At 46.3% G+C, this 6,000-nt stretch overlaps 1 protein-coding gene across 5 annotated transcripts in view; it reads left to right on the top strand.

The window, feature by feature from the left end:
• The first annotated feature begins 264 nt into the window (after positions 1–264).
• Positions 265–6,000, top strand: part of PTPN4 (protein tyrosine phosphatase non-receptor type 4) — a 225,042-nt gene continuing 219,306 nt past the window's right edge. Inside the window, exons 1-2 of one of the 5 annotated variants that reach the window (XM_069066916.1) lie at positions 265–825; positions 3,780–3,880. The gene's annotated coding sequence lies outside the window, so the exon portion shown is untranslated. Of the gene's footprint in view, positions 826–1,205; positions 3,881–6,000 lie in introns of those variants that run through there. The other 4 variants (XM_069066920.1, XM_069066917.1, XM_069066921.1 and 1 more) reach the window with 4 other exon arrangements.

The following is a 6,000-nucleotide window of genomic DNA, read 5'->3' as shown; positions in this document are numbered from 1 at the left end:
CCAGTCTGCCCCGCAACCTCTTCTCCGCTTGGCTGTGGCTGAGCGGAGGCGGAACATCTGTCCAATCACCTCAAAGCCGAGGGGCGGAGTTACAAAACCCGCTCTCTTCCCCCCCCCCCCCCCCCCGGAGCTCGGAAGAGCGTCGATCTCCCCCCCCCCCCCCCCCCCCCCCCCCCCCCCCCCCCCCCAGCGTTCCCTGTCCTCCTTCCCCTTCCCCCTGCCCTCTCCCCTTGGCTAAGCGGGCGGCGCCTGCGCAGCCGCCATGTTCGGTTGCTATGCTGCGGCCCCGGGAGACGGGGAGAGCTTGAGGGAGGAGGAGGAGGAGGAAGAGGAAGGGGGGGCGGTGACTGATCCTGCTCGGGCTCTCTCTCTCACGCTCCTACCCCGTTCGGGCTGACAGTCTCCTGCTCCCCTGCGTCCTTTTTCCCTCCCAGACTCCCGGGTCCGCCAGGCTGAACTGAGGGGGGAGTGTCTGGCGAGAGAGGGTTAGGATTTTTTTTCTGGGGGGACGGTGGTGTTGCGGACTGCACCCCCTTATCACCTGGGTTCTCCCCCACTCCCGCTCATTGGTGGCCTCATCATTTCATTTTTGAGGAGGAAGGTGCTGTAAGTTAGGGGTTTGGGGGGGCTCCCTCCCCTCCCCCCTCCCTCCGCCCGGTGCTGCTGCTGCGAGCCCCGCAGTATGAGGCGGTGCTGGCCGCCGAGGCCAGTGGGCAGCTGGCCGCTCCTGCCCGGGGGGCACTGAGAGCCAGCGGGGGTGGGGGGGGGTCGGACGGTTCTTATCTTCCCTCCCTCCATCCGAAAGGACGCGACTGATATATGAAGGTAAGAGGCTGCCTCCTCTCCGCCCTCAGCCCCTTCTCCCATCCCACGGGCGACCGCGGAACATTGGTGTGACTCCCGGGAGCGGAAGCTCCGTGTGGGCTGCTGGAGGAGCCACTTTTCCCCCAGCCCCGCACTTCCTGGGGCCTGTCGCTCCCTCCTCGAGTGAAGCGGCTTTTGGGAGTCAGCTCCGAGGGGGGAGAAGGGCGGTGGGGCGGTGCGTCCCCGCCGGGCTCCGGCGGATGGCCTCGTGGGGGCCCGGCCTGGCGTGAAGCGCCGATGCCCCGCAGTCCCGCGTGTGCTGGTGCACCGGCAGAGCCCCCCAAGCTCCAGAAGTGTGCATTTGCTAAAGTCTTCCCAAAGTTGGAGACTTTCACGGCTGCGCGTGTACGTGTAGGGAGGGTGGCCGCGGTGCTTGCGATCTATCAATGCCGGTATCACGCGGAGAAGAAGGTCCCGTTCCCGCTCGTCTGACCCGGGCTCGGCAGTGGCAGAATCGTGGGCCTGGGCTCGGGCCACCAGCGCTCTAAGACACGCACGGGCAGGGGCCCAAACAGCCCACCCGGGCGTTTTATTACTGTGCATTCCTCTGCCCCCTGGGGTGAAATCCTCCAAGGAAGGATGGAGATGTTGGGCTGTCTGCAGTACCTTTCTTTGAAGACCAGTGACTAGTGATGTTAACCGAATCCTGGGTTTTATTCAGTGATAGGAATAAAACTAAAATTGAGACTGGAAACCATAGGCACATATTTGGCTATTGTTACAGAAACTCCTGCTGCTGCACCCAGTCTCGTGTTAACATCGTGTGTGCATCGTATTTTTGGCTGTAATGCATGCCTGATTTGCCCCAAAGTTATTTTTGTTAACACTACATTTTTCATCACATAAAAACTATCGTTTTTAATCAAAACTGATGGTTGCATGAATCCTTCAGGATGCTCCCCATAATCTCAGGGATATCGGTGTTTTATTATTTGAGAAATATAGCTGTTCATGCGTGGGAAGAGATGTTTTATTATTTAGCATAGATTTTATGTAGATGCATAATAAATATTCATCAAATGTTAAATCTCGAGGTTATTTTTAACACGGTGTTTTAGTTTTGAGGATACTTGGTTATTTGTAAGACCTTGAATGTTGAGGTGTATGTAGTGGGTTTATTAAGTTATGGAATTTGAAACCTTTATTTGGGGTGTGATGCTTCCTTAAAAGCAGCAATGATGTGATTTTCACATTACTTAATTCTAGTGTGCATAGATTCTGGGCTGCGGTTGGCTTAGATACAGCAGAATATCACGTCTCAAACTATTAGGTAGTTAAATATTTTAAGGACTAATCAGATAGCTTTTAAAAATCTCATGTAACAATGTTACTTTAAATTTATGCCACCCGATTTCTATTTTAATTTAGGCTATGTGCAAAACCAGCATTGATTGAACACTTGCTAAAAATATTTTCTGGGTCGGGTGTACTTAGATGCAGCCTCAGGAAAGTTCCTCTGAACCATTCTGCTGTGATTAATACACACTTCATTGTTGTTGGAGGACTTATTGTTAAGTTATAGAATCTCATAAATAAGCTTAATTTGTTTTTCCAGGAGAGAAGGCTAGTTATTTGTGAATTGGTTGCTACTATATGTAAAGTACTTAAAATGTGTTAGAATAAAGATTTTTGTTTCATTTTGTGCCCAATGAGATCTTTAGGACATTTCCACTCTTGTATATGCATCAACAAATTTTAGTTTCTATTACCAAAAATCAATAGCCAACAGGGCAGTAAAGTTTATTTTACCTGTCGAGCTTCTGGAGAGATACTTTATTGGTTGGAATCAAATCTCTGAGAATTAAAGTGTTTTGTTTTTTATTTTGGTGGGTGACGTGTAACTTACCTACTCAAGTACCACCGTACCATATACCAGTAATGTACCATATACACTAGTACATGGCGCAGTGGTGCTAGTACATGGAGCTAGTGTAATACTAGTACAGGATTTATTACCGGTATGTGATACAGTGCACGTATGTACACATGTTTGTGTGTGTGTGCTTCACAAGATCTGTGATTTCATCATGTTGATACTTCCTCCCCTTATACGAATCATAGCTCCCCTGTGACTTAGAGGGGGTCGTCTGAGTTTTGTCCAGAGAAAGTCATCATCTGTTTTATTAGCTTTCTGAAGGTAATCTCTCAGCCCTAAGCCCCACTGTAGAAGATAGTCTATGGATTGGGTGGAAGGAGGGATTCTTAAAGCCTTCCCGCTCCGTCAAACCTGCCGAAACTTGTGGACCACTGGCATCGCCAGATAGTCACACAGTAACATGATGTTAATAGAGAGCTTTAGCAGAGTTGAGTGTGTGTTTGTGTTTGTTTACATGTAATAAGCCCTTTGTCATCCCCACTCTCTCACTTAGTCTTCAGTGTGTCCCTATCAACTGACTCCTTTCCTTGGGTATGTCTGCAAACATACCCAAGCCTCCCTCATCCTCAAAAAACCCTTACTTGATCCTTCTGGCCCAGCTAACAATCTTACTATATATCTCTTCTGCTTTTTGTGGCTAAATTCCTTGAGAAAGCAGTCTATAATAGGTGCCACCACTGTTCTTTCTTCCCATTTTCTTCTTTTGCTTTTTTTTTTTGGAGGGGGGAAGACTGGGCAGTTGGGGTTGTGACTTGCCCAAGGTCACACAGCTAGTAAGTGTCAAGTGTCTGAGTTCGGATTTGAACTCAGGTCCTGCTGACTCCAGGGCTGGTGCTCTGTTCACTGTGCCACCTAGCCGCCCCTCTTTTCACTTTCTTAACTCTTTGCAATCCTGTTTGCAGCTTTATCATTATTCTGCATTCTCCAAAGTTACCAGTAATTTCCTTATTGCCAAATCCAGTGGCCTTTTCTCAGTCCTCACTCTTGTTGACCTCCCTGCAGCCTCTGACACTTCTCCTTGATATTGTCTTTTCTCTAGGTTTTTGGGATACCACTCCTGGTTCTCATCCTGCCTATCAACCTGCTCCTACTCAGTCTCCTTTGCTGGATCCTCATCCAGGTCATGCCCGCTAAACGTAGGTAGGTGTCCCACAGGGCTCTGTCCTTGATTCTTTTCTCTTCTTTTTCTATATTATTTCATTTGGTGATCTCATTAGCTCTGGTGGATTCAATTATTTCTATGCTGATGATTCTCATATCTATATATCTTTCCCTAATGTCTCTGCTGATCTCCAGTCTCCCATCTCCAGCTGTCTTTCAGATATATCTTGGACTGGATGTCTAAACTCAACATGTCCAAAACGGACTCATTTTCCCCCCCCCAATCCTGCCTCCTTCCTAACTTCCCTATTACTGTGGAGGACACCGCTGTTCTCCAAGTTTCCCACATACCCAACCGAGGTGGCACCCTCAGTTCTTCACTGTCTCACCTCCATATCCATTCTGTTGTCAAGGCCTGTTGACTTTGCCATCTTGCAACATCTCTTGACTCTTTGACACTGCCTCCACTGTGACACAGGCATCTGTGACACATCACCTCACACTTAGATGACTGCAATAGCCTTCTGGTGAGTCTGTCTGCCTCAAGTCTCCTCACTCCAATACATCTTCCATTCAGCTGCCAAAGTGATTTTCCTAAAGTAAGGGTCCAACCATGTCACCCACTTCAATAAACTCCAGTGGCTCCCTAGCACCTCCAGAATCCAATGCAAAATCTTAACTTACTGCTCCCCTTTCACTCTTTTTGCACCTTCATCTCTCTTGTATTCTCTTTGATCCAGTGACACTGACTGCCTTGCTATTACACAGATAAGACATTCCATCTCTTAGCACCAAATATCGTCACTGGCTGTTCCCCGTGCCTGGAATGCTCTCTCTTCTCATCTCTGCCTCCTGAATTCCCAGGTTTCTTTCAAGTTCCAACTAAAATCCCATCTTCTACAGGAAGCCTTCCCTAACTCCACTTAATTCTAGTGCCTTGCCTCTTTTAACTATTCCCTTTTTGCCCTGTGCATAGCTGGTTTGTACGCACTTGCTTGTCTCCTCTTATAGATGGGATCTCCTTGAGAGCAGGGATTGTCTTTTGCCCCTTTTCCATATCACCAATGTTTAACACAGTTCCTGGTACTTTGGAGGTGATTCATAAATGCCTTTTCACTGATTGACTTGTATATATGCCAGTTAGGAGTGGTGAATTTTTGTTATTTTAAAATGTAATATGACTTACAATATAATGTGTTCTCATCTAGCTGATGTGAATTGATTCCCAGAAAGTTTAGGTAGCAGTAAAAGTACATTCATGTTTAGATAATCATTTTGGTTTTTATTGCTGGTTGGTTGGTACTTGTGCTGAAATTTAATTTGTTAGCCAAAGTGAAGAAGTCTCATACTCAAGTTCGAGAAATACAAGGATTTTTGTTTTTTCCACATTTTCCTGTTAGGACTCTTCCTATCTCCTATTTTACTTTTTCTTAATGCTTTTTCTTTTAATAGATATTTCCCTTTTTTTTTTTTAATTGAGAATCATTAAGTTCTAGTATTTAGAGTTGGAAGGAGACTTAGAAATTGTCCTTGACAGTGCTGTCCCTTAAGCCACCATTCTTTCTTTTTCCCTTCATTGCTAAACTACCGTGTTAAAATTCACTTTTTAATACCCTCATTGTGTTGTAGAAAGAGTACTAACTTTGGAGTAAAAGAGCTTGAGTCCAGATCTCTCTCACCTATGATCTAGGCAAATCCCTCTCCTTGGGCCTCATAATTACCTTATTTGTAAAATTAATGGGTTTGATGAAATGATCTCTGTCAACCTTTCCAGCCCTAAATCTGTGATATCTCCATGTTGCCCGATGCTCTCCTAAAACTGCGTTCTTCAAACTCAACAGTAGCCTCTTGTTTGCCAAATCTAGTGACTTTTTCCTCAGGTCTTTAGCCGCCTTACCATTTCTGCAGTAGTTCTCAGTATGGACCGCCCGCTTTGTCCTGTTTCTCTTACCTTCTTGGTCTCCTTTTTCTGGTTCATCTTCCTCCTACTCCTTAAGTCTGAATGTGCGAGAAGCTTTGTCTTGTCTGTCCTCTTCTCTTTGGATATTTTCTCCTTTGTTTGATCTTCTCAGTGTTCTTCTTTTATCACTTCTCTGTATAGAAGACTTCTAAATCTGTATGTCTAGATAAGTTCTTTTTCCAAGTTTCTAAATGTCTAA

Source organism: Petaurus breviceps, unplaced genomic scaffold (genome assembly GCF_028583685.1).
Source record: "Petaurus breviceps papuanus isolate PSGF00001 unplaced genomic scaffold, PetGlider_PUasm1.0 90731, whole genome shotgun sequence".
In the NCBI taxonomy this organism is placed as follows: domain Eukaryota; kingdom Metazoa; phylum Chordata; class Mammalia; order Diprotodontia; family Petauridae; genus Petaurus; species Petaurus breviceps.
This window is presented reverse-complemented; position numbering and strand designations above follow the sequence as displayed.